Below are 27408 nucleotides of genomic sequence, written 5' to 3'. Positions count from 1 at the left end.
TTGGGATGAGGTCCGCTGTATAAGGAATAAAACATTATTAAGACATGATCTTCAGAGAGAGCAGAATTTCTTTGGTTGTAGGGGACAGGCTGTTTCTTAGAATATGGTTCCTAGTTGGATACAGAAGTGGAATGAAGAATGAATGAATGAATGAATGAATGGCAAAGGGTTACAGGCAGTCCCCTGGGCACTCAGGGTTGCACAAGGTTTTGAAGCATGGATAAGAAGGGCCTCGCATTACAGTATTTCCCTTCTGTGAGGTCACCAGGAACACCGAACTTTTAGCATGTCTGTGATTTTATTTTACTTTTCAGAGTTCAGAAAGAACAAAGGCTTCATGACATTGTTTTACTTTGCATCTTTCTTCTTTAGCAAAGGTGGGTCAGTGGAGGCATTAGATTTCATCTCTCAAGAACAAAGTATTCAGGACTATTTACCCCAGGAGGCCAAGAAGCCTCTCTCATAACTTTAAATCTTTTTTTTTATTTCCTGTTTCAATCAAAAGGTGCCTAGGAAAGCCCCCCAAACCAGATATACGTGACCATCCTTGGACTCTGGGGCTGCCTGCACCCTCCCTCGGGTTCGAGTTTTAGAACAAGTGCTCCTCTGACAGTGAGCCTGCTTCCCACAGAAGGTGGGGGCGGATGGGTGTGGCTGCACTTGCCCGCAGCCTCTTCAAACAAATCCGAGGGACAGAGAGAAAGCACTGAACTCGCAACTCTGAGGTATGGCTCCGTAAGCCCTGCGGATGGTAGCGGTCCTCTGGCTCCTTCTCCTCCAGGCTGGCCACCTTCTTGGGGACCAGTTCCAGGCAGCAGAGCATCTGCATTAGAACCCGATCCGTGCCTCGCCGGTGGGGGGCGCTCTCCCGTGGGAACGGTCGGGCTCCTGGGGCGGGCAGGGCGGGGCAGGGCGGGGACGAGGCCCCTCCGCCCCCTGGGCGCCACCCCTCGCTTCGCCAAACTTTCCTTGGGCTCGGGACGCGTCGCAGCCGCAGTTGGCAAAGAGGCGCGCCGCCGCCACCACCGTGTCCTCCGCTGCTCCTCGCGCCCGGCGGAAGGCCAGCGCCCGGCCGCCCCGTCGCGCACGGCCCGAGGGCATGCGGCAGCCGCAGGGGCCCCCCGCTCCCGGGCTCGGCGGCGCGGGCGAGCGTGAGCGGTGAGTGGGGCGCCGGGCGCGGGAGGGCTCTGGGGCGGGCGTGCGGAGGCCGGCTTGCGGGGGGCCTCCGCCGGGCCCAGCTTTACGGGACTGCCAGCTCGGGACCCAGATCCACTGCAGGCACCTGGGTCAGGACCCTCCTGGCGGCGTGAGGCGCACCCGGCCCGTTCTCCCTTTTTTCCGAGGAGTAACCAGCCGTCGGAATGCCAGCGCCGGTGGCTTCGCTCTGGCCGTGGGCTGTGGGCTGGGCGCAGGGTTCCGCTTGCGCAGGTGCTGCTTCTCCAAACTCGGTCTTAGCGCCTTGGTTCTCCCGCGGGGCCCGGGGATATAACATTCTTCAGCCTCCAGTTACTCCCCGTACAGTGGTGTGTCAGGGAACAGCTCGAACCAGGCGAGTCATCTAAACACTCGGGAAATACTTATTATTAACTAGTAACACTGTTAGGGGGTTGTGCTCTGTAAGGGAAGGTCCCGGGTGGCGGACAAACGGGCTTTGTTCTGTAGCAGTGTTACTTTATTGCTTTTCCTCAGCAAGCTGCGAATACCCAAAATTGTTTAGAAATTTCTCAAGCATGTAATTCGAGGAGTGACAGTGAATAATGGAAACAATTGAATAGAATAAGGTAATCATTAAAACGGTTCCCCAGACCATTTGTAGGTCAACTTTTAAGCGAATAATTTCCACGAAATGCCCCCCACCCACACACACACACCCATAATTTGTTGTTGGCATTGCAACACGTTTGCCTCCTTAGTCCTTTGCCACCCAGAACAATACCTGGTCTTGGAATGTTGCTTTAGAAGTTAAGGGCCACCTAGCAGCTCACGGTTCCTACTTGTTTGTATAAATTGGAGAGTAAAGTGAATGTTGGCCACAGACAGATGATTCCTTTGTAAGTAGGCTGTTACTCCATGCACGCACCACATTTCATTAATGCATAAGCTCTTGTGTTGCTAAGGTTTCCCAGTGAAGTGTCTATCAGTAGTTGCTTCGCCTGCTTCCCATGAGACATTGGATCCACTTTTGTGTGGTCCATCCAGTGAGTAGAATTTTCCTCACCGCCCCTCCTCCACGCCCACAGAAGTGATACAGTTAGAAACACACAACCTTGGCTCTGCTAACACCATGCTTGTCTAAACAAACTGGGTTATTCTTAAAAAACCAAAACAAAACAAAAAAAAAGCAACAGCAAGCAAACCCTGCCAGTGAGGCTGATGTATTTGAGATAACCGTCTAGAGTTGTCTTTTGTGCCTTGAGTCTGGGACCCAGTGTCATGTCCCAATATCTGGACATCTAACCACCTGGACATAATTTGATTGTCACTACCATATAACTAGAAAAATAGATCATTTAGGCACACTTTTTTCTTGATTTATTTTATTTTATTTTGTCTTTAGAACTTTATAACTTTAACTACAAATGACACATCCTCTTTTTTAATTCTGACAAAAGCATAAATCAACTACCACACGCTATCAGATCAGGTCTCTTTTAGGTATCTGGCTGTTTTACAAGATGTTGGATAGAACAGATCTGTGTATGTTTTCTATGAATGAAGACTGAAATGAGAACACTAAACCACGTGATCATTTTCCATGTACGTTCATCAGAACCTGTTCGAAAGTCTACAACATGTTCATTCTCATTTTCCCAGAACACCCATGCTCACAGGAACAAGTGTGCACACAGCATTGTAGCCAGGCACAACCAAGGCACACACTCTCAAAGTCATGTCCACATGCCTAGGGCTGGCTGGGTCTCTCCCAGGTTTTCCATCTTCCTGCTGAAGAGCAGAAATCCACCACAACTTAAGCCCAACCTCTTACTTCTTTGGGCTGGAGCAAGGGGGAATCACTGTAATTCCAGTGGGGATTACAATGGCTCAGATGACCTATTAGCCATTCTCCTGGGAGTGTACATTAGTTCAGAATGCTTTCTGGCTTGTGATTATATCCACCAGGGTGGTTAAGGCTGATTGCAAGCTTCTACATGGCAGAGCCCAGGCCCAGGGCATTATGAATGTGGTGTGAAGGGAAGAGAAGGGCTTTGCAGTCAGACCAGCCTTTGTTCCAGGCCGGGCTTTGTGACCTGGGCTACATGGCTGTGCCTCTCTAAGCCTTCATTTCCTTGTCTGGAAAAACGAAGATGACATCCACCTCCCGAGATTCACAGAGAAAAGCACTTAGCAGGGTACCTGATATACAGGAAGTGCTCCTTAGATGTCGGTTGCCTTCTTTTCCTTCTAGATAGATGAACATTAAAGTATTGATATTTCTAGAAACATGGGTGCAACCCTACCTTTTTCTGGCAAAGGTGGATCCTTGAGAAGTTTCGAGCACTTTCCTCACTTGCTTCCCCCACTCCTGGCTCTGGTCCTTATGTATCCCCCCTCCCCTCCTCTCCCTGACTCCCCGCCACCACCCCCCCCCCCCCCCCCCCCCCCGCCCCGTCATCCCTCCTGCAGGTAAGACGCTTCCTTTCTGGCCTCGCTGATCCTTTGTCCTTCGTACTGGAGTCTATATGTATGGGGAGGAGGCCCCTGGAACTTAGTCCTGTTGTAGATGGCAGAGGTGTCTGCAGAAGCCCTGAGAGTTTGTGGTTTTTACGGTGCTGGTTAGAGGGGAGTTGGAGTACAGGAGTCTGGGTTCTAATCCCAGCCCCACTTTTGTGAGTTCTTGTGATCTTGAATAAATCGCTTGTCATCCTTGAATTCGTTTTTTCATTTACATAATGGGGATGATCATTCCTTTTTACCCAGCTGCATGGGTGGTTGTTGAGGCCCAATAAGTCATGTATGTGAAAGAGTTTTGTACCCTGTGAGGATACATTGGAATTAAACATTGGGATTGAAGAGGTGGACCTCCAGATGTGGGACACCCCTGGCAGGCTGTAGGGGGTGGCAGGATGTCCCTGTGGGTGTGCTAAGTGTGCAGGGCTGCAGTCCCTCCGCACCCCTCTCTCCTGGCCTCTGATGTGGAATGAGACATCAAAGATGAAGTCCTGCCAAAGGTTGAGAAACTGCTCTGTGGGGAATACAAGAGGAAGATAAATTTCAGGACTGAGACTATCTAATACTGTGCAATCGAAGACACAGGACAAAGTTTCAAAAAGGCTTTATTTCCCTCTTACAATTACCTTACTGGCTGCTCGTCTCGGTTCTTAATGAACAAAATCAAGGAGCACCCAGCCAGTGTCAGAGGAGAGCGTGATGGCATTCATCAGACATCGAGATGGGACGCCCTACGCCGTCCTCACTGCCCTGTGCTTTCTTGCTAACTTGGGTCTCTAAGGTTCACTCTGCAAGGCACTAAACCAGCTGTGGGCAAACTACGGCCCGCGGGCCGGATCCGGCCCGTTTGAAATGAATAAAACTATTGAAAAAAAAAGACCGTACCCTTTTATGTAATGATGTTTACTTTGAATTTATAGTAGTTCACACAAACACTCCATCCATGCTTTTGTTCCGGCCCTCCGGTCCAGTTTAAGAACCCACTGTGGCCCTCGAGTCAAAAAGTTTGCCCACCCCTGCACTAAACTGACTCAAGCATTTTCCTCTCGAAAACAATTAATCTAATTATTTCATTCCATCTGAAAGATATGTGTTGCTGTCTGTGGGAAGCCAGGTGAGCAGTAGCCAGTGAGAGGAAGTTTCTGACTTTCTGAGTTGTACCCACCTCCTCTTCGCGCCCCAGGCTGATGTCCTCCTCCTTATTCCTCTTCCTCTCCTGGCCTGGCCTCTGGAGCACCTGGCCCCTACCCTCCTGTCCTGCCTGCCTCCTGCCTTGAACTCCTCGCCTGTGATCCTGACACTGTCCGGGCCCCATGGACCTTGCCTCTTCTCGGATGTGAATCATTCGGATACCTCAGGCTGGGCCAGATTGAGTCAGTTTAGTGCTTTGCAGAGTGAGCCTTAGGGCCAGACTGGGTGTCACTCTGGAAAACAACCCGCCCAGTAGCCAGGTTAGCCTCCCTCACTCCTTCCAAAGGGTATTTATCAGCGCCAACCCACCTCTCAGGCTCCCCCCAGACACTCATCAGCTAGGCCTATGTCTTCATTGTTTCCTGGGACACTGGGCTGCAGTTTTATTAGCCCTGGCCTTCACTAGGCCATGCGCCAATTCAGTGGTATCTTCAAGGGCTGGCTTGGTGGGTGGCAGCCCTTGGGTTGGAGGGCACTTTGGCCCCTCCATAAGCTATACCAGTTTGCCCAAATAAACATGAGATCGAAATAAAAGCAGTGTGCTTGCTTTGTAAATGCAGCTTTAAGGCAGCCTCCTCAGGCCCCCTTTGACTGAGACTGCCCCAAAGCCCCTTCTCTACAGAGATTCTGGAGCTGCCCCAAGATGAACGAAGGCTAGGTGATTCAATGGCCTGTGGAGTCGGTCGGAGTCTTTCACTCTCCAAGGAGAGCTAGAAATCCAAACACAAGGTTCAGAGGGAGAGAGAGTGGGGGGGGGGGGGGGAGATTTACTATAGAAATTGATTCCTGAGATCACAAAGGCCAAGAAGTCCCACAATCTGCCGTCTACAAGCTGGAGAACGAAGGCCCGAGGCCAGGAGCACTGATGTCCAAGGGCAGAAGATATAAGCCCAGCTCAAGCCACAGGGCAAATTTGCCCTTCTACCTTTTTGTCCTATTCAGGCCCTCCGTGTGTCACCTGAGGCCCACCCATATAGATGAAGTCGATCTTCTTTATTCAGTCTACTAATCTCTTCCAGACACACCCTTAGACACACCCAGATAATGTTTTACCTGGGCATCCCTTAATCCAGTCAAATTGACACATAAAATTAACCATTGTACTAGCAAATCAGGAAATTGAATTGGTACAACACTACCATCCAATCCACAGAGCCCATTCATATTTCAACAGTTGTCCCCCACATGTCTTTTTTTCCTGTCTGATCCATATTCAATTTGCCATGTCTCTCCTGGAATAGTTTCTCTTTGCCTCAAGTCCTTGTAGATCATATATTCTGCAGGATGACTCAGCCTGCATCTAGCAGGTATTTCTTCAGAACCAGACTCAGGTCTTGTGTTCTTGGCAGGAATACGTATTCTGCTCTTCTTAGCGCATAAATTAGGTGGTATAAAATGTCAGCCTGTCGCACCACTGGAATATTGGCCTCGGTCACCTGGCCGGCTATGTGGGTGTCTGCCAGATCTTCTCACCTTAAATTTATCATTTTCCCCTTTGAAATGTGTTGGTGTTTGTGGGGAAGTATTCTAAGGTTATGCTAATAGCCTATTCCTCATTAAATCTCCACCTCCAGCCTTATCATATTAATGACTTCTGCCTGAGTCAGCCACCTCTATTAAGGCTGCCAAATAGTGATGCTTTATTTCTATCACTCTTATATTTATTAGTTGACATTCTACTGTAAGGGAGAACTTTTTTCCTCCCTCATTTGTTTATTAATTTATATTAGGAAGTATTCATGGATTTCCTTTGTAAGCAATAAGTTGAAATCTGTTACTATTTCTTTTTATGCTCACATGATCCTCAGTTTGGCCCGTGGGAGTCCCTTTGGGCTGGCCTTTTGACATCCCTATCATTCACTGAGCATTTAAACAGTTCCTGGCACTACATAATATTCCAGGCTCATCTTGTACTTTCTCTGAGTTAGTTATTCCTCCCTTTTGGGAGAGAATGGTATTTAGAAACCAAGATTTGGAAGGTTGATGTGCCTATTGTTACTGGGATGTCATTGCTTTAGGTTTTTTAGAGAACAGAGCTAGGAAATATAAACAGACACATTTATAAATTTTTCTACATTAGGCCCCTGTATTAAAATCATTCATACTAATACCTCCAATTCCAATCCACCACCCAGGGATCTTTCTATTCTTTCCTCTTTATATCTTTAAAATATATATATATATATATATATATATAGAGAGAGAGAGAGAGAGAGAGAGAGAGAGAGAGAGAGAGAAAGGGAGAGGGAGAGAGAGCCAGAAACATTGACATGAGAGCAAAACATGGATCAGCTGCTTCCTGCACGCCCACTACTGGTGATCTAGCCCGAAACCCAGGCATGTGCCCTGACCGGGAATCAAAACAGCAGCCTTTCAGTGCACAGGATGACACCCCAACAAACAAACCACACTGGCCAGGACTCCCTTCATATCTTTGTACATATCTGCTCTGGCAGTTAGAAACTTGACCCCATTATCTTTAATATTTGTACTTATTTGCTCAAAGTAGCCCATTCCTCAACCACAGAGGCCATCCTGTCTCCTCCGTGTCCACCTCCCCACCCACTGCCTCTTGTCCTTCGCTGCCTGGCCTGCCAGCCATGTGTCTTTGCAGCTTCATTATCAGCCTCCAGTCCCTCCAGCTCGCTGCTCTGTGTGGCTTCCCAACCAAGTTGCCCAAGCCTGTGCACAGTTCTCCAAACTCCTTCCCATTGTGTTTCATTCTCAACCACAGGCTTATCCCTCAGTTCTGGGGAAGGAAAGAGAAGGCAAAGGAAGAGCTGGGGATGAAAAGGAAGCAAAGATAGAAATACTATATTTTTAAAGCTTTTCATACAAATTTCCCTCCCAAAAAGTTGTATCAATTTACATCCTCACCAACATATTATTAGAGTGCCATTTTCCCTATTCCCTTCCCAACACTGAGTTTTATCCACCTGTCTAAATGTTGTCTACCTGATCACACTTAACTTTGTCTCTGTTAGAGCCCATGCCATACTCAACTCTGTTTATACTTCACTAGAGGCCCAGTGCATAAAATTCATGCATGGGCGGAAGTGGGGGGGAGGGGGTGTCCCTCAGCCGCGTCTGCACTCTCTCCAATCTGGGACCCCTCAAGGGATATCTGACTGCCAGGGATCGGGCCTAAACCGGCAGTTGGACAGCTCTCTCACAATCTGGGACCGTTGGCTCCTAACCACTTGTCTGCCTGCCAGCCTGATTGCCCCCTAAACGCTCCCCTGTCGGCCTGATTGACACCTAACTTCTCCCCTGCCTGCCTGGTCGCCCCCAACTGCCTTCCCCTGCAGGCCTGGTTGCCCCCAACTGTCCTCCCCTGCAGGCCTGGTTGCCCCCAACTGTCCTCCCCTGCTGGCCTGGTCACCCACAAATGCCCTCCCTTGCAGGCCTGGTTGCCCCAACTGCCCTTCCCTGCCGGCCATCTTGAGACCACATGGGGGCGGCCATCTTGTGTGAGGGTGTGATGGCAATTTGCATATTACCACTTTATTATGTAGGATTGTATGTCTCATCTTACCCTTTAGATAAGGGCCTTTCAGCCTTGGCACCACTGCCGGTGGGCTGGGTAATTCTTTGTTGTGGGGCTGTCCTGTGCATTGTAGCATGTGTAGCAGCATCTCTGGCCTCTGCTCTCTACATGTCAGTAGCACCCCTCAGTCCTGTTACCACAAGTACCTCCAGATATTGGGAGATGTCCCTGGGGAGAGTGGAGGATTAGCCCCTACTGAATCTCTGCTCCCCTAGATTATGAGCTTCCTGAGTGCATTTTACATCTGTATACACGGTTTTGTGTATCTGTCTTTCTCCTGCCTATAGTGAACAGTGGGGAATGTGACCTGGACAGGGATGAGAGGGGCCAGTGGTTGGGTAGAATACACTATAACAGGACCAGTGGATCTTTCCCATTAAATGTATGCAACTGTCTACATATGCAAAATCCATGAATATCTAACAGAGGGAAAGGACAAGGAATGTCAGCAAGGATGCTACCACGTCATTACTAGTCTTTCTCAGTTAATTTCCAGTCTGATATCTAAACGGCAGATAATTGAAGTCTGTGGCCCAGTTCAACTGGTAGACTGTTTGGTTGATAGGAAAGTTAAGGGCTTTAGGAGAAGGTGTTTCTTAAATTACATCATTCAAAGTGTTAGAAGTCAACCGGCTGCTTGCTCTTCCGAGCTTTCTCTGAAATAGGCCAACTGACTAATCATTGCTATTTCCTATCATGCATTTAGAATTTTATTCTGTCATTTTCATTTGATTATGCGAACTTTTCCCTCATAAACTTCTGTCAAAAATTCTCAGTAGAGAAACACTTACAAATTTTTATTGACATTTACCCTAATCATAGTGTACTTTTAGTATCATTATAAATGTTTTTAAAAGGCATTAATGTTGTTATAGAGGACAAATCTGCACATCTCTCAGAGGGGCATAGAATTAACCACTGAAAAAAGGCTGCAGTGAGCGGTGTGGGACAAGCTCCCTGGGCCAGAGCAGTGGCAGCTGGTCAGAGTGAATTGGGGTCTCCAGGTTGTAGAGCAGGGAATGCTGCTCTGCCCACCTCACCATGGAGTAAATGGGCAAAGAAATGTGCACTCACTTTTAATTCATTCGGTGGTATGTCAATGACTATATTTGGGTAGATTATTCTAAGATCTGGATAAAGCGCATGATCTAGAGCAGCGGTTCTCAACCTGTGGGTCGCGGCCCCCTGTGGGACGACCCTTTCACAGGGGTCACCTAAGACCATCGGAAAACACATATATAATTATGTATTGTTTTTGTGATTAATCACTATGCTTTAATTATGTTCAATTTGTAACAATGAAATTGGGGGTCACCACAACATGAGGAACTGTATTAAAGGGTCGCGGCATGAGGAAGGTTGAGAACCACTGATCTAGAAGAAGTATAGTAACAGAATCAGAAGGTTAAACATGAGGTGATAAATGTTCTCCGTGGTAGTGAGAACGCCAGCTCATGACTCTAGACGGGGTGATAGAGGAGAGAAGGTGTGGGCTTTGGGGTGATTATGCCAGGGACCCACCCATCCTGAGGGAGGGGTTCCCCCCTTTGCTGTCCCCTCCCTGGTACTCTCTGTTGAGACCCTCTCTCCCTTACCTCTTGGAAACGGCTTGCTCTGTTGGTTTCTGGACTTGTCTGACTTCTCTGGCCCAGAGGTGAGCGGAGGCCTTCCCATTAGCTGTATCATTCACTTTGTCCCAATAACACAACAAGTTAGGGCTTGTCTCCCTCTTGCAACAGAGGAAATTGAGTCTCAAAGAGGTTAAGTAGCTTTCCTCAGGTCCCGCTGATAATTAGTAGTAATGAAATGAATACTATGTGTCAGAAGCTATTCTAAGCACCTTATTTAAATCTCCCAACAGTCTTAGGAAGAAGGTACTAGTATTATCCCCATTTTATAGGTGAGGGAATTAAGGCACAGAGAGGTTCACTAACTTGCTGGTAGGCAAGCCTTCAAACTCAGAGCAGCTGTCTTCAGAGGTCATGCTCTTCTGCGTGTGGATAGCTCGTTTCCCCAAAACCATTTGTTGACGAGACTGTCTTTTCCCTATTGTTTATTGCTGGCACCCTTGCTGAAGATCAGTTAACTGTATAAGCATGGGTTTATTTATGGGCTGTCTATTTTGTTTCATTAGTGTATATATCTCTCTTTATGCCAGTACCATATTGTTGTTGTTATTTTTTTAAAGTTTTGATTGATGTTAGAGAGGGAGAGAGAAACATCTACCAGCTGCCTCCTGTAGGCCCCTAGTAGCGGGCAGGAGGATGTACTGGAATCAAACCAGCAATCTTTGGGTGCACGAGATGATGCCAGCCTGCTGAGCCTCACCGTCCAGGGCAGTACCATATTGTTTTGGTTACCAGAGCTTTGTAATAATATATTTTAAAATTAGGAAGCATGAGGCCTCCAAATTTGTTTTTCTTTCTCAAACTTGTTTTGGCCCTTTGGGATCCTCTGTAGTTCTATATGAATTTTAAGATTGTTTTTCCCTATTTCTGTAAAAATTTGAGTTTTTAACTTTCTTGGGATATATTATCTGCCATTCATTGAGTCCTTTCTAGGTTCTGTGCGTCATGCTGAGCACTTTATAAACATAAATTTAACTTAGTCCTTTCAACAATCCCATATGGTAGGTGTAGCTATGCCATTTTTAGAGAGGAAGGAAAGGCTCTGGTGAGACCAGCAATGTGCCAGGTTGGAGTCATTGATGAAAGTGACGAACCTGCATCTGACTCAGGTCCAGCTGATGTAAAGCGTCTGCTCCCTTCCCCTCACTGCTCTGCCCCTCTTAGGGTCACAGGCCACCATGCTTTCCTTGAAAGGGCTTAGTTTACCAGAACTCCACAGGTCTGGCCTTCCTTTCTCTAACCTTTTCTAGTAAATACCTATGTTCATTATTTCTTTATTCTGACTGAGAAACATCCTATATAATAAAAGTGTAATATGCAAATCGACCAAATTGCCAAACAGCGGAACGACCATCCAGACGACCAACCGGGACCACGCTATGACACCCACTGGTGCCAGGCCAGCCAAGGCGGTGCGATGAGATTGGTTGGGGGCCGGCCGTCACCCCATGCAGAGGGAGGCCCAGGCCACAGGCCGGCGGGGCCATGAATAGGGGGCTCCATGATAGCCAAAGAGGGAGGCCCAGGCCACCTACCGGTGGGTTGTGGTGGGTGAGTAGGGCCTTCCAATTCTTAGTGGCCTCTATTGTGAGGACTTCTCACACATGGACTTGGGTGGGCAGCGGCACCCTTACTGGATCTTGACCGTAGGCCTGTGTTCCTTTTGACCCACGGCAGCACCTCACTGCGTGGCCTGTGAGGGCTGTGGCAGCGATGCTGTTTCCTGCTCTTTGGAGATATACAAGCTTACGTTCTCTCACCTTCCAAGGAGCCCAGTGTCTGGGTGCTGTCTATTCTTTTCCACCTTTGCTTACAAAACTTACAAACAGTGTTGGCCTGAGCCCATCTCTTTCCTGAACTGCCTTGCTGACAGCTGCATGGAGCCCCCAGCTCACATTCTGTTTCTTTCCAACACCTTCCCCTAGAGCAGTGATGGTGAACCTTTTGAGCTCGGCATGTCAGCATTTTGAAAAACCCTAACTTAACTCTGGTGCCGTGTCACATATAGAAATTGTTGATATTTGCAACCATAGTAAAACAAAGACTTATATTTTTGATATTTATTTTATATATTTAAATGCCATTTAACAAAGAAAAATCAACCAGAAAAATGAGTTTGCGTGTCATAGGTTCGCCATCACTGCCCTAGAGCAGCATTTCTCAACCTGTGAGTCGTGACCCCTTTGGCGGTCGAACGACCCTTTCACAGGGGTCGCCTAAGACCATCCTGCATATCAGATATTTACATTACGACTCATAACAGTAGCGACATTACAGTTATGAAGTAGCAACAAAAATAATTTTATGGTTGGGTCACAACATGAGGAACTGTATTTAAAGGGCCAGAAGGTTGAGAACCACTGCCCTAGAGCTACAGGCTTCTTAGGCAGAGAGGCCCCCAAACACAGTGACTTGATGAAAACAAACGTTTATTTGTCTCTTGTTAACCAGGCTAGCTAAGCAGTTCAGGTTCAGGGTTCCTTGCTTCTTATTTCTCCACCATTTGCAAGGGCCGTTCTTCAGAACTCGCATCATTTACAGACTGGTGTCTTTAGCTCCACTGTGCCAAAGAGCAGTGCTTCTGCTTTATACTCCACTGACCACCCACTTGATTGTAGAGTAATGCCAAAAGCAGTCAACATTCGTAAGTGCTTATGCACAATTCCTGTGCTTATCTCCTCATTGGTGGAAACTAGTTCGTGTGTTACTTGGAGTCATGCTTCCGGGCTTGGCCTGGTCTGAGCGATCAAGGCTGGGTCATAGGCCTGTTTGAGTCCAACTTGCAGGAGGACGAGAGAGCATGGAGGAGCACACACTGTGTGTTTGAGGGCTCACCTTCCATTGGCCAAGGACCTAGTCACGGGCCACCCTCGCTACCAAGTCTGGAAAATGGAGTTTATTACTTTGTAAGAAAATGAAAACACAGTTTAGCAGTCTGTGCTATAGAACATAAAGCCAAATAATGATACAAAAAATAATTACAAGAGGAGTTTCAGGGCAATATACAATTATTAACGACTTCGAACAGCTGAGTTTGGTGTCGCACCCAGAGCAGGGTTCCTTAGAAAAGGGAGCCTGAGGTCTGAGGCTGGTGGTGTGGTGAGGTTAACAGGGGGAGTTCACGTGAAAAGAGGCTGAGCACCCTTCTCAGGGGAAGTCCAGAAACCACATACCCGGGTTTGGAACTGAGTTAGAACCCATGAGGTGCTGGGCAGAGCTCTCTGCAGGTCTGAGCACTCCCATGGTCAGGCCCCAGTGGGGCGCCAGGGAAGGGAGCCCCAGGGTCCACCCTGAGCCCAAGCAAAGCACCGGAAGGGGGGAACAAAAGGTCCTGGCCAGTGTGAGTGGGATGAACCCTCTCCAGTTCCAAAGGTCTCTGCCCGTCTGTGAATGCTCCTGCGGACACCCGTGAGGCCCAAGGCCGGCATCGTCTCAGTCCCCTGCGTTAAAAGCCTGGTGTTTAAACTGGAGACTCGATTCCTCAGTGTGGCCTCCTCATGGAGCTGAGGGAGACTGAGAGTTCCAACCTGCATACCTGCTACCCTCATGGTGACTCACTTCTTGTTTATTTTGAAGGCAATGTGGGAGCTCAGCCTGAGAGAGAGGGGACGTGAGGCAGTTATTCAGGAGTCATCACAGAGAGGACATAGTTGAAGCAATAGTAGTTCAAGTGGAAGAAAGTTTAACGGGACTAAGGGAGGCTGGGGACTGAGTCCAGGATGCGCACGCTGCAAGGCGGTGGAAGAACAGGAGGGGAAATGCTGAGCATAGTGGGGTGCGGTCCAGAGCCACACAGGCTCACAGGGGAGTTTCAAGAAGGGAACTATTCCTCGATTTCCACAGTGAAACTAAAGAAAGAGAGGGCTGCACACGGGATTTGGGAATTATTCAGTCAAATTGAATACATTTTTACTCTGTGCCAATGACAAGCAAGTTTGTGCATTTGTGCTTTAAAGAACAGGGAGATAATGCCAGTCCTGCTCCCAGCAGATTCATAAATGAGGTTAAGACCAATCAATATTTAATAACGTATGCTGGGTACCATACGAGAGGTTCCAGGAATTTTTCAACCGGATTTCTTGAAAGAATAGCCTATACAGTACTATCTTTCTACCTCCTTCTAGCCCAAGCGTTACTCAGTACAGTGTGATCAGGTTTCCGTCTCCACTTCCAACCAGCTCACTGCAGCTAATCACTGCCGGGGTCCAACCCCAGCAGGTCCAGGGGTCCCCAAAGGTGTGGATGGAGTCGGTGAAGAAGAAATGACACAGAGACAGCGTTCCGTTGATCAGCAGCCTAGCCAGGATCTCTAGCCAGGATCTCCAGCCAAGTTCTGGTCTGGATCTCCAGCGAAGTTCTGCTGTTTATTGTCTTGTTACATCCATATTTATACCAGTTGATTTTAATCCTGTCAATTTCTATTACAAAGGTTAGGGCGTTTCTTATCTCCATTCCAGGGAGTAAAGATTATGTAGCTTAAGCATGATTGTTTGTAGTTAAAGTGATTAACTACCCGCCTGGCACTTAGTTAAGGAGTTTCATCCCCTCCCTAACTTCAGGGAAAAATCCCTACCTGAGGAAACAACCTTTCTCGGAGAGGTGACCTTGGTTAAAACACACTGCGCTAAGGGGAGCAAACTTATTAAGAACAGTATGCTATATACGCCAGGTCCCTTGAAACAGCAAGCATGGACCGGCTCCCGGCAAATCACCATGCGAGCCAAGCATTGGCTGTGCATCGACTACATGCTCCATGTTGGGCATCGAGGCACAAACATGAGTCAGACTCTTCTAGCCCTTCAGAAGCGCACAGTCCGGTGGTAAAGGCTGGCACGGAGGCAGAAAATACTACCACGGTGCACAGCCAGGATTTCCCTCCCTCCCTCGTGGCTGAGAGAGAGTCTGAATCTAGTAAATAAAGAGCCACTTCAGGAGGATCAGTGACGCATGCACGAAAGGTCCAGATTTGTATAGGTTCCACATCTCGGACTGATTGCCTCTGGTGTTTGTATTCCTGTTGGAAGGATCAGGTGGAAGAGCGGAGGTGAAAAATGCTAGAATACAATGAGGCTCAGGATGGAATAGGGACCAGCTTATTCCCGAGCCCCCAAGCTTTTTTGACTACTCAGGGACTCTGTCTGGCTTTTGTGTCTCCAGGGACTACAGACCTATTGAATTTATAGCATCTTCCCCAAGGCTACAGACTACAGAGCTTCTGGGAGAGTGGCAGGTACCCAACATCCCCCAGGGCTAGTCCCACCACTGGAAATACCACAGGAGGCCCTAGCTGGTTTGGCTCAGTGAATAGAGCATCAGCCTGCGGGCTGAAGGATCCTGCATTTGATTCTGGTCAAGGGCACATGCCCGGATTGCGGGCTCAATCCCTAGTAGGGGGCGTGCAGGAGGCAGCCGATCAGTGATTCTCTCTCATCATTGATGTTTCTCTCTCTCTCTCACTCTCTGAAATATATTTTAAAAAAAGAAAGAAAGAAAAGAAATGCCACAGGAGGATGCAGCAGTGGCGCCCACCGAAAGGCAGCCCTTGCAGCTAAGTCAGTGTTGCTTTTGGCTCGCACCAGGCTGCAGTGTCCCCTTGGAAAAATCTACTGCTTCCCTCTCTGCAGTGTCTTGTTTCAAACCTGGCGAATCCTTCGGCCCAAATGAACGCAAATCCGTGTCACTTATTTCCATGGCACACAAGACCAGGAACACAGGGAGGGTTGGAACTGACCCTGGCTTGCACTGGGCCTCGGGCGCACGCTGCACTATGCAGGGGTCTGCTGAAACCCAATGCAGTCATCTTTGTGTTATGTAACCCCTTTCACTGTGGGTAGGTCACTCATTTATTGGATCCCTATGTGTAGAAAATTTAACTAGGGTTCTGGTAGGTGCAAGGGGACATGGAGGGCATCAGAATTGTGCCACCGGTCCATGCCAGAAAGAGGCTTTCTTCCTCTTTCCTTCTCGAAGAGTTATGTTTACAACCAGGAAAAGTTGTGCATTCTAGATCTCACTGAGAGATTTAAGAAAATCCATATGCCAAAACCGGTTTGGCTCAGTGGATAGAGAGTCAGCCTGTGGACTGAAGGGTCCCGGGTTCGATTCTGGTCAAGGGCATGTACCTTGGTTGCGGGCATATCCCCAGTGGGAGATGTGCAGGAGGCAGCTGATCGATGTTTCTCTCTCATCGATGTTTCTAACTCTCTATCTCTCTCCCTTCCTCTCTGTAAAAAATCAATAAAATATATTTAAAAAAGAAAAAAAAAGAAAATCCATGACATATTAAAACCTTGCAGATAACTTTGGTTGTATTCCAATGTGCTTTACATGACATCTGTATTACTCAGAGTCCCACAGGAAACAGATGACCCAGCCAAATGGTAACTGGGGAGGGCAGAGTTCGTGTAAACCAACAAGAGAAGGTACAGCTGCAGGCCCCAGAGCTGGAAACAGCATAGAGCAGTGAACAGCCCTCAGCCTGAAACCCTGGGGGGGGGGGGGGGGGAGAAGGAGAGGCTGCCTGACAGGAGCCAACCCAGCCAACCTGCAGCCACCAGGCAGGGAGGGAGCAGGGGGAATCCTTACCTCAGCCTCCTCCCTTCTCCAGATCTGTCGCTGTGCCTCTCATCCGGGCCTGTCTTTGGTGGGAGCTGGAAGGGGAGGAAGCCTATTGATTCACCGCCTGGAAGAGTAAAGAACACAGGGAGGATGGAGAGTGGAGCTGGAGGGGCCAACAATGAGATCAGGCCCAGCATTCAAGTACCTTTTCCCTGCGTTTCTATGACCTATCTTTACACAGATGTGCTATTTGACTACCAGCTTGGCCCAGGTGGGAGAGCGAGGTGGGATGATTGGGGGTTGCGGGGGGCGGGGGTGGCTCTGAACCTCCTGCTTTAGTGATGAACCTGTGTCCTGACCTGCCGGGACCCTGACTTGTTTGTTTAGCAGTAGCTCCATTCTCCTTGCCAGCCTCTGAGGCCTGGATTAAAACATTGCTTCCCACGATAGCCACATGCTTTGGGAATATGACTTCCCTTCCTGTACAGAGTTTCAGGCTTCTGTCAGGCACTAACCTGGGCGGTCGTGGCATCCAGAGCATGGAGGGATCACTGCAGGTCACCACTGACCTCTCCCTGGGGGGGTATTTGGAACCAACCATGTAGACCAAGAGTCATTGGAGCTGGAGACAGGAGATGGGTCATGAAATGGAATAAGCAAGGGAAAGCAGGACCACGGTTAGGTTAGGACAGTGGTCGGCAAACTCATTAGTCAACAGAGCCAAATATCAACAGTACAACGATTGAAATTTCTTTTGAAAATTTTTTACATTTAAATTTTTTAAACTTAAACTATATAGGTAGGTACACTGTTATTAACTTAATTAGGGTACTCCTAAGCTGGCCTTTGCTAAAAACGTCCTCAATCTGATTGAGGTACATTCGCTAAGGTCGACCCCTTCCAGCTCTCCCATCCACACTCGTCTTGTATACTTGTTTCGTCTGTCTCCTTTCCAAAAACTGACTTCTGCGCATGGGCCACGAAATTTCAATCGCACTGTACGTGCGCGCCCGCATGTGGTGTTTTGTGGAAGAGCCACACTCAAGGGGCCAAAGAGCCGCATGTGGCTCACGAGCCGCCGTTTGCTGACCACTGGATTAGGACAAACAGTCCGGACCAACGTTTTGTCTGTTGTCAGTTTTGCAACATGAAGAAATCTAATTTTCTTCTCACGGGAAGTCATTTGCTGTGAACAAGCACTGAAATTTCTCAAAATACATTTTCATTCTTTGTACAAGAAGACTGTCTCTTTAAATGTTGGCATTTTCTCCTCCTCCAAAGCTAATGACATGATTACACAACAGTCTAAGGGTTGTTCCTATATAATAGAACATATGCAGTTATGTTACTAGTATATATACATATTAATTTTGAGAATTTCCATTGACATATTTACTTTTAAGATGGTCAAAGGACAAAATCTGTCATCTTTCTAGCCTAATGAAGTAGATGAGATTAAAATTACATAATTGGCGTGGTGAGCACACAATACAATATGCAGATGATGTCTTATAGAACAGTTTACCTTAAAACTTTATAATTTTATTGACCAATGTCATCCCAGTAAATTCAATATAAAAGTAAAAAAAACAGTTGTATAACAGAGAAAGCTAACACAATGAAATATTTACGTTTGGATAAACTAAGCCAGCAATTTGCTGACCCATATAAAATGTGGGCCTCACCTCTTTTATTTGGTGTAGTTCTGTATGTTTGCAGGTTTGCTTTCCTGTTTAATCACGAGGTTTAAGACAGCCTTTAGTCATCAGTGACATCCAGGGAACAATAAAGTTGATTACAGTTGTTTATTAAACAAGTCCTAGGGTAGAAGTGCGTGTGCACCAGCGCCTCCTGTAAATCCGCCCACTCCGTGGGGAGAGAAGCAGCAGTGGGTGAACCAGCGGACACACAGCAGGCTGGCCTCCCGACCTGAAGGGCCCACAAACCGTGCTGACACGGGAACCTGTTTATCCGTGAGGCTCAGGCAGTGTTCCTGTGTGTCACCACCTCTGAGCTGAAGGTGACTTGAGGCACGGAAGTTTCTCGTTTCCCAAGCACACCCCATGTGTGCATGCCTCTCTGTGGCTGCTGTCTTTACGACCACGCAGAGGCACTGGGTGTGTGTGGAGAGCTGTTTCTATGTCGAGGACAGGGGATCTAAATCAGAACAATTTTGTGTTGCCTGAGGCTACCATTGGCTCTTGAAGAAAGTCAACATTAGCAAGGTTGAGTTTAGCTTTCTTAACCTTCCTAATGCCGGGACCCTTTAATACAGTTCCTCTTGTTGTGGTGACCCCCCAACCATAAAATTATTTTCGTTGCTACTTCATAACTGTAATTTTGCTACTGTTATGAATCGTAATGTAAATATCTGATATGCAGGATGTATTTTCATTGTTCGCGACCCACAGGTTGAGAACCGCTGATTAAGATAGGGTAGCAGATTTGTGACAGCCCTACACTTCACAGGCATCCCCAAAGTGAACACACAAGCTTTACCCAATAACAGCAGAGGCTTCCGATGCTCTGATTACAGACAACATCCTTTTTAATTGAGTCTCAAATTGCTACCCCTCTGTGTATTTTATCATAGCAAAGAGTAAAGAAAGTGCTTATGAAACATGTGGGCTTTATTTATTTATTTTTTTTAAATGACTGTTGTAGAGTTGATAATAGCCCCTCCCCCTGCCCCATCTTTTTTAAAAAGTTTAAAAATTATTTATTTGTAGAACAGTTTTATATTCACAAAAAAATTGAGCAGATTGTATACTGAGTTTATACCCCCACTTCTGCACACAATTTTTCTTACTATTATCATCTTCCATTAATGTACATTTGTGAAATTAATGAACCAATATAGATACATTATTATTAATTTATCCATGCTTTATTCAGATTTCCTTAGTTTTTACCCAATGCCCCTTTTCTGTTCCAGGATCCAGGGTACACATTATATTGAGATGTCATGTCTCCTTAGGCTCCTCTTAGCTGTGGCATTATTTCAGATTTTTGTTTTGATGACTTTGATGGTTTTGGGGAGTCCTGCTCAGGACTTTTGTAGACTGTCTCCCAGTTGGGATTTGTCTGAGGTTTTTCTCAGAATCAGGCTGGGGTTGTGGCTTTTGGGAGGAAGATAACACAGTGAAGTGCCATTCTTAACATTCTATTAAGATTACGGACTAGCAACATCACTTGTCACTGTTGATGTTGACCTCAATCGCCTGAGGTCCTGTTTGTCAAGTTTCTCCACTGAAAAGTGACTCCCACCCCCTTGCCCCCGCCACCTTTCCATACTGCCCTCTTTGGGAGGAAGTCTCTGAGCACAGACCACACTTAGGGAGTGGGGGTTATGTTTCCCTCCTTTAGGGTGCAATAGCTACATCATTTATTTGCAGCTCTTCTGCATGGGAGACTTGCCTCTCCTTTCTCACTTATTATTCATTACTTTATTCAGTCATTGATTTATATTAGTATGGACTCTTGGATGTTTATTATATACTTGGGGTTATAATGCTTTGATTTTGTTGCTCGTTTTGGCCACTGGGTCCCCCTCTCTTTTGAAGTTATGGTCCAAGGAGGAGCCCTCGTTTCTGATGTCTGTACTGACAAGGGAGAGGTCTCGTGGTGGGACTGCCCTTCAGACCACCCTGTCTTGTTTTCTCTGATGAAGCCACTGTTCAAGGGTGGCAAACACCCCTCCTCACACCTCTCAGCCAGCAGGGATGGAGCCAAGCCTCTAGAGGGAAATGAAAGAGTTCTGAGACCCAAATTAGAAAGTGTGCCCAAGAGGAAAGTAATAGTGTCAGTGTGGGTAAATGGTTAGGGGGCGTGCGGGCACATGTGCACAGGATGCTTCATCTACTTCTACATTTAACAAGTGTTTACTGAGAGCCTGCTACCTGCTGGGCGTTGTCCCAGGTACAGGGGATGCACCATCACAGCCCAACACCCCTGACGTCCTCAGTGCATGCGGAGATGGACCGTCCTCAGGGAGTGAGAAATGCTGTGAGGACAGTAAAGCACTAAGGGCAAAAGTGCAGCAGGGTGGGGATGGCTGATGAAGTGACATTTGAGCAGGAATGAGGTGGAGATATGAGTCCTTTGGGTATCTGGAGAAGAGGCTTCTGGGAAGAGTGATCAGCAAATCCAAAGACCCAGAAATTAATGGCTAAAGTGAACCTCAGGGGTCATATGTAGGTTTAAATCTCCCGGGCTACCCTGATTTTTCCATTAGTATGAATTATTAATGAGAATTCAGTGAGCAAATGTGTTTGCTTTTATGCAGGAGTGGTCTCTTTCCTGGCTGTGAACATGCCAGCTAACCTAGCCTCCAACTCCCGTGTGGCTGGGTGTCCAGAACGGAGAGGACTGTTCTACATTTGTGGACCAGAGGGAAAGAAAATATGCCCGGCGCCAAGCCACCTTATTTGGACTGCACCCCGATTGCTCCTAGGAGGAAGAGGAGAGTGGCTTTGAAAGCCAGCCGAAAGGCCGGCAGCCACTCGTCTCATAAGATGTAGCTAGAAATAAAAGCTGCTGGAGTGGTTTTCAGATGTCTTAATTTTCATAATTGTTTCCACATTATGGGCTGGCTGGACTTTTTTTTTTTTTTAAAGAATCAAGTTTGGGAGAGTCTAAATGAAAGCTTTGCTCATGAAGTTTTCATTTGGATTCCACATATAGACTTTCTAAACCTTCATTTCATGAAGTCTTAAATTACTGAAGTTCGAAGTTGTGGTAATAGCTCCAGAGTCTAACATCTTTTGTTTCTGGGTCAGAACTACACAGGCCCTCTATACTTTTAGTATAAAAGAAAAGAAGAAAAAGACAGCTGGGATTTGGCAGAATAAAAGTTTAGCAATGTTAATGTTGTCTTGATATTGACCATATTATATGACCTGTTATTCTAAAATTTGAAAATATATTTGCAGAAAAGTGCCTTTTTTGTGTGCTTCTTAGAGCTATTAAAACAAAACAAACAAAAACCCTAAAGACCACTTAGAATACCCAATTATTATTTTTTAATAATCCAAGACAGTCTTTGAATGTCATTTGATCGGGTCATTCTATAGTTATTTAAGTGACGCTTGGTCTGTCTGGTGTTTTGTTTGTCTGTGGAGGGAGAATGTGTAGTGTTGCAGAAAAGCATGTGCGGCTGGGAGCACAGCTGCCTGAGTCTTCCACTCACTAGTTGTGTGACCTCGGGGAAGGGTACTTCAGTTTCTTTTTCTGCAAAATGGCTACGATAAGAGCATCTACATAATTTCTGGGAGGACTGAATGAGACCCATGTAAAATACTTAGTCCGGCACCAGACACAAAGTAACCACTCAAATATTAGCAATTAAACATGCAGTAGTAATAATGAGGTAGAGATAGTAACTAAACCAAGAACAAGTAGTTAATAAGTAAGGAGTTCCCTAATTGGTATATTTAGTGGGTGACGTGTAAGTCAGCAAAGGCATTTAATTGAACCTTTTCATTTTAGTGAGGGGAAGAGATAGTGTAGGACGGAGATTCATTCATTCACTCCACAAATGTTGATGTTATCAACAGGAGCACAAAAGGCATGGTGCCCGCACTCCAAGAGCAGACTGGTTAGTCTAGGGTGGGGGCTGGACTATAAATGCATAAACACAAAAGAAAATAGGTAACAGATGATAGGTGCTTTGGTGAAGCTACAACAGGCTCTCTGGTCGTGAGAGCTGTAGGGTTACTCCCCTCCCCACTTTCTTTTGGCCACCATGAGCTTGTTCTCTATATCTATGGGTTTGTTTCTGTTTTGTTTCGTTTATTCATTTGTGTGTGGGTTTTTTGGTTTTTTTTTTTAGATTCCACATGTAAGTAACATCATATGGTATTTGTCTTTTTCTGTCTGACTTATTTTACTTAGCACTATACACTCTGTCCATCCATGTCATTGCAAATGGTAAGATTTCATTCTTTTTTATTGCTGAATAATATTCTACTGTATATACAGCATGGGGCAAAAATAGGTTTACAGTTGCTTTATGGAAATTAATATAATAACTAATAATTGATAATTCAAGAATAAACTCTATGTTTCTCATACTCACAACTGTAAATCTACTTTTGTCTCATCTTGTAAATACCACTTCTGTATTCATTCATCTACTGATGGATATCTAGGTTGTGTTCATATCTTGGCTATTACTAGCTATCCTATCTAATAAAAGAGAAACATGGTAATTGGTGTATGACTGCTACCCTTCCCATTGGCTAATCAGCGAGATATGCAAATTAACTGCCAGCCAAGATGGCGGCCGGCAGCCAGGCAGCTTGAAACTAACATGAGGCTTGCTTGCTTCAGTGACGGAGGACTCCAACGTTCCCCGCCTGCTGCTGCAAGCCTCTGAGCTGCAACTCTAAGCAACTATGTAACAAATATAGAAGCTAAACAAAACCCCAGAAACCTACTTTAGTCCACCGGGCTTCAGCCAGCAGGATCGCAACATTGTAAGCAAAGGCCAGAAACCTACTTTCAGCAGCGGAGGCCTATGAGCTGGAGCCAAGCCTCAAAGCTAGAGCTGGCCCAGAATAAAAAAGAAAAAAAGGAGCAGTTGGGAGCTTCAGTCACCCCCAGCCTGAAAACAGCCCTCAGCCCCTCACCCAGACTGGCCAGGCACCCCAGTGGGGACCCCCACCCTGAAGGGTGTGTGACCAGCTGAAAACAGCCATCATCCCCTCACCCAGGCTGGCCAGGCACCCCAGTGGGGACCCCCACCCTGATCCAGGACACCCTTCAGGGCAAACCAGCCAGCCCCCACCCGTGCACCAGGCCTCTACCCTATATAGTAAAAGGGTAATATGCCTCCCGGCACCAGGATCAGCATGACAGGGGGCATCGCCCAAACCCCCTGATCACCCTGCGGCTCTGTGTGTGACAGGGTACAGAGCCCCAACCCCCTGATCGGCCGCAACCTCCCCATCGACCCTGCCTTCAGTGTGACAGGGGGCAGTGCCCCAACCCCCCAATCGGCCCTATCCTAAGCGTGACTGAGGGTGGCATTGCAACCTCCCAATCCGCCCTGCTCTGTGCATGACAGGGGGCGGTGCCCCAACTCCCCAATCGGCCCTACTCTGAGCCCGACCAGGGGCTGCACCTAGGGGTTAGGCCTGCCCTCTGCCACCCGGGAGCAGGCCTAAGCCAGCAGGTCGTTATCTCCCGAGGGGTCCCAGACTGCGAGAGGGCACAGGCCATGCTGAGGGACCCCCCTCCTCCCCGAGTGCACAAATTTTTGTGCACTGGGCCTCTAGTGTTGTAATAAACATAGAGATGCATATATCATTTCGAATTAGTGTTTTTGTTTTCTTTGGATAAGTATCCAGAAGTGGAATTGCTAGATTATATGGCAGCTCTATTTTGAATTTTTTGAGGAACCTCCATACTGTTTTCCATAGTGGCCATACCAATTTATAACCTCACCAACAGTGTGAGGGTTCTCTTTTCTCCATTCTCACCAGCACTTTTTATTTGTTGATTTATCCATGATAGCCATTCTGACAGATGTGAAGTGATATATCATTGTGGTTTTAATTTACCTGATGATTAGTGATGTTGAACATCTTTTCATATGTCTGTTGGCCATCTGAAATGTCTATTCAGGTCCTCTGCCCAAATTTTTATTTGAATTGTTTGGGTCTTTTGGTGTTAAGTTGTGTGAGTTCTGTATATATTTTGGTTATAACCCCTTATTAGATATACTAGAGGCCCGATGCACGAAATTCATACAAGAGTAGGCCTTCCTTCTTCCAGCTGCCAGCACCAGCTTCCCTCTGGCACCTGAGACCAGCTTCCCTCACAGCCTTGGCTTCATCCGGAAGGTCGTCCGGAAGGAAGTCTGGTCTAATTAGCATATTATGCTTTTATTATTATAGATAACATTGGTGAATATCTTCTGTCATTTTATAGGTTGTCTTTTCATTTTGTTTATGGTTTCCTTTGCTGTACAAAACCTTTTTAGTTAGATGTAGTCCCATTTATTTAATTTTTCTTTTATTGGCCTTGCCTGAGGAGACACATCCAAACAGATATTACTAAGAGAAATGCCAAAGAGTTTGCTGCCTGTGTTTTCTTCTAGGGGTTCTATAGCGTCAGTGTGGAGTTACTTTGGATTGGTCAGAGAAGGTATTTCTGTGAAGGGGGTATTTTTGTGAAGGGGGTATTTAGGCGAGGATCACAGAATCTTATCTTAAGGTCTGAGAGGGGTCAAGAGATGATAAATCTGATCATTTGTTGTAAGTTCACCAAAGTTTTTGGTAATTTCCAGCTAAGAAAATATGATGATCTATAGTTGATATGTACTGGGGTTGGTCAACAAGCTTGGCAGCATATGGCAGAGGAGAAAAATATCAAAAGTATTTACTAATTTACAAAACTTCCAGTTATTCATTTTTGGAGCTCCGGGATGATTGCATTAGGAAATGTTTTATAGGAGAGTTGGGGGAAATGATGTCCTGATTTGGTTAGTTATCAACATATAAGGTTTTATGGCTACATGAAGCTTTAAGTAGAAAACCATTTTATTTTCATTACCACTGAAAAACTCTAAAGTGTGCTTTGCTGATAAATGTAGTAATAATGAACATAGGTGAATCCTTGAGGCTTTTCTTTTGAACATTAATTTTGATGTTTCAGACTGTAGTTGTCAAGAAAGGTAGAATGCATTAAGTAGAATGTGTGCTTCTCAGACAGAACTTTTAAAGTAGCATTTAAAAGCCTGTTTTTTACAGAAAATGTTGAACAGAAAAATTTGTAAAGAATTTTTTAATGACCCTCAATTCCACCATTCTTAATATTACACTTCGAGACTTTTTCTTATATTTTTTCTGTATCTTTAAAAAAATAGTCAAGACATCACACATATTTATGTATGTATATATGTATATAAATATATGTATACATATACCTAATATATAATTATTTGTAATTAAAATAATGGCATATTTTTTTCTCATATTACCACTACTTCATGGTAAATATGATTTTTTAATGGCTGCACAATATTCTATCCTCTGGAATATTTTTAACCAATTCCCTATATATGTTTCACCCAAAAGTAGAATTCAAGGCTGAGAGATAGGGAGCTGCTTGGAGGAAGTTCTGGCTAATCACGGTTTCTCTACTTTGTCAGACAAAACTACTTCTCAGTCTCAGGACAATTTTTGTTAAAATATGTCTAAGAATGTGCCATTTCAGTTTTTATGGAGGAAAGTTGAATTTGAAGATTTTTGAAGTAAAAATCATTGAGGTTTTAAGACATCATATAATTACAAATGCAACCAAATTTATGAACCCAAACTAAAATATTAAGACTCCTTCGGAAGGAAATTGGGAAACCTTAAAGTGTTGTGTGTTTTTGGTTGTTTTTTTTTTTTTTTGGTAGTATTATATTTCCAACATCTTCCTGACATATTAATCTTGACATTGCTGATGAATTAATCAAAGATATAATTTAAAATTAGAAATGTGTTTCTCTTAGGTATTTAGAGCATATAGCAAAATAAAATACATTATTTTTCATTAGTGAAAGGACACATATTAATTGCATCATTAAAATTTCTCATGTGTGCTTTTTATTGTTTGTCTTGAATTTCTATATACTTTCAACATTGTTGAAAGCTGAATTTTCTCCTTGGATATTTAATTTTATAGGTTAGTATTGTCTACTCAACTCTTATATGCTGCTAGTAGAATTAGAAACACAATCTGTCTCAAGGACAGTTCGACAATATGTATCAGAAACCTTTAAATAAATTTACATGAATTACTTCAACTTGAAATCTATGGATTAATCTTAAGGAAATAATTGGCCAAGTATGTAAAGATTAATGCACAAGAATGTAACCTTGCTTATGAAAGCAACATATTAGAAACAACCTAAGTGTCCAGCACTTAGGGATCAGTTAAATAAAGTGTGGTGTATTCATAAACTGAATATTAGGAAGCTATTAAAATGATCAAATATATCTATACTTTTAATTTTAGAAAATTATCACACTAAAATGTAGATATGTTGGCCTGTTGTATGGAGTTATCTGATATTGCCAATTAAATACCAGTGGATCCTGCGAAAGAGAGTAATTTTTGTTTTGTCATGGTTAAAATTGAGTCCCCTTCCTTGTAATGGAAAGGCACTAGAACTATTTGTCTCTTGAGACCACTCTCAGTTTATTTATTTTAAGCATATAAAGTCATATTCTTACCTTCCATTTGCTATGGCAGAGAGGCATGTGTCCAATTCATTTAAAGGTATCATATGTCATTAAAATGTAAATAAAAAGAAGACTGCCTAAGATACATTTCTGTTTAGTAGTACTGTAAACTGATATCTGATACGCTTGTCCTGATTCTGTATGTGGTATTGGATTACAGAATTTATAAGATCCTGAAAAGCTGGGGATTTCCATGAAGCTTTTGCTGTTAGAACCACTTCATTCCCAGCAGGGAACTGCTCAGGGCCTGAGCCTACTGGATCTCCCGCAAATACATTGCAGCCCCATTCCTTGTGAGGGAGCCCATGGTTATTCTCTCCAGACGCTAGATTTCCTGACCTTCAACCCTGGTCTTCTTTGATAGAAACTTACATGGCTATACCCAAACCCTTGTGAGGCAGAACATCTGGTCTTCCCACCATGGACAGGAGGATGGGCAATCAATCTTAGAGCCTGTGCCCAGACCCTTCTTGGCCAAAAGCCCTCACTTTTGGGGTCCAAGAGATCTTGGAGCTGAGATTAGTATCTTGCCTGTCTGCCTGATACCCCAATTTGGAGTCCACTTTCAGACGCATGTCCT

The 27408-nt window shown here is 45.5% G+C and overlaps 1 protein-coding gene across 1 annotated transcript in view; it reads left to right on the top strand.

Moving 5' to 3' along the window:
* The first annotated feature begins 979 nt into the window (after positions 1-979).
* The window catches only part of LPAR3 (lysophosphatidic acid receptor 3), an 83137-nt gene continuing 56708 nt past the window's right edge, over positions 980-27408 (top strand). Inside the window, exon 1 of the mRNA XM_036351621.1 lies at positions 980-1158. The gene's annotated coding sequence lies outside the window, so the exon portion shown is untranslated. The remainder of the gene's footprint in view (positions 1159-27408) is intronic.

Source organism: Myotis myotis, unplaced genomic scaffold, assembly GCF_014108235.1.
Source record: "Myotis myotis isolate mMyoMyo1 unplaced genomic scaffold, mMyoMyo1.p scaffold_m19_p_2, whole genome shotgun sequence".
NCBI lineage: Eukaryota > Metazoa > Chordata > Mammalia > Chiroptera > Vespertilionidae > Myotis > Myotis myotis.
This window is presented reverse-complemented; position numbering and strand designations above follow the sequence as displayed.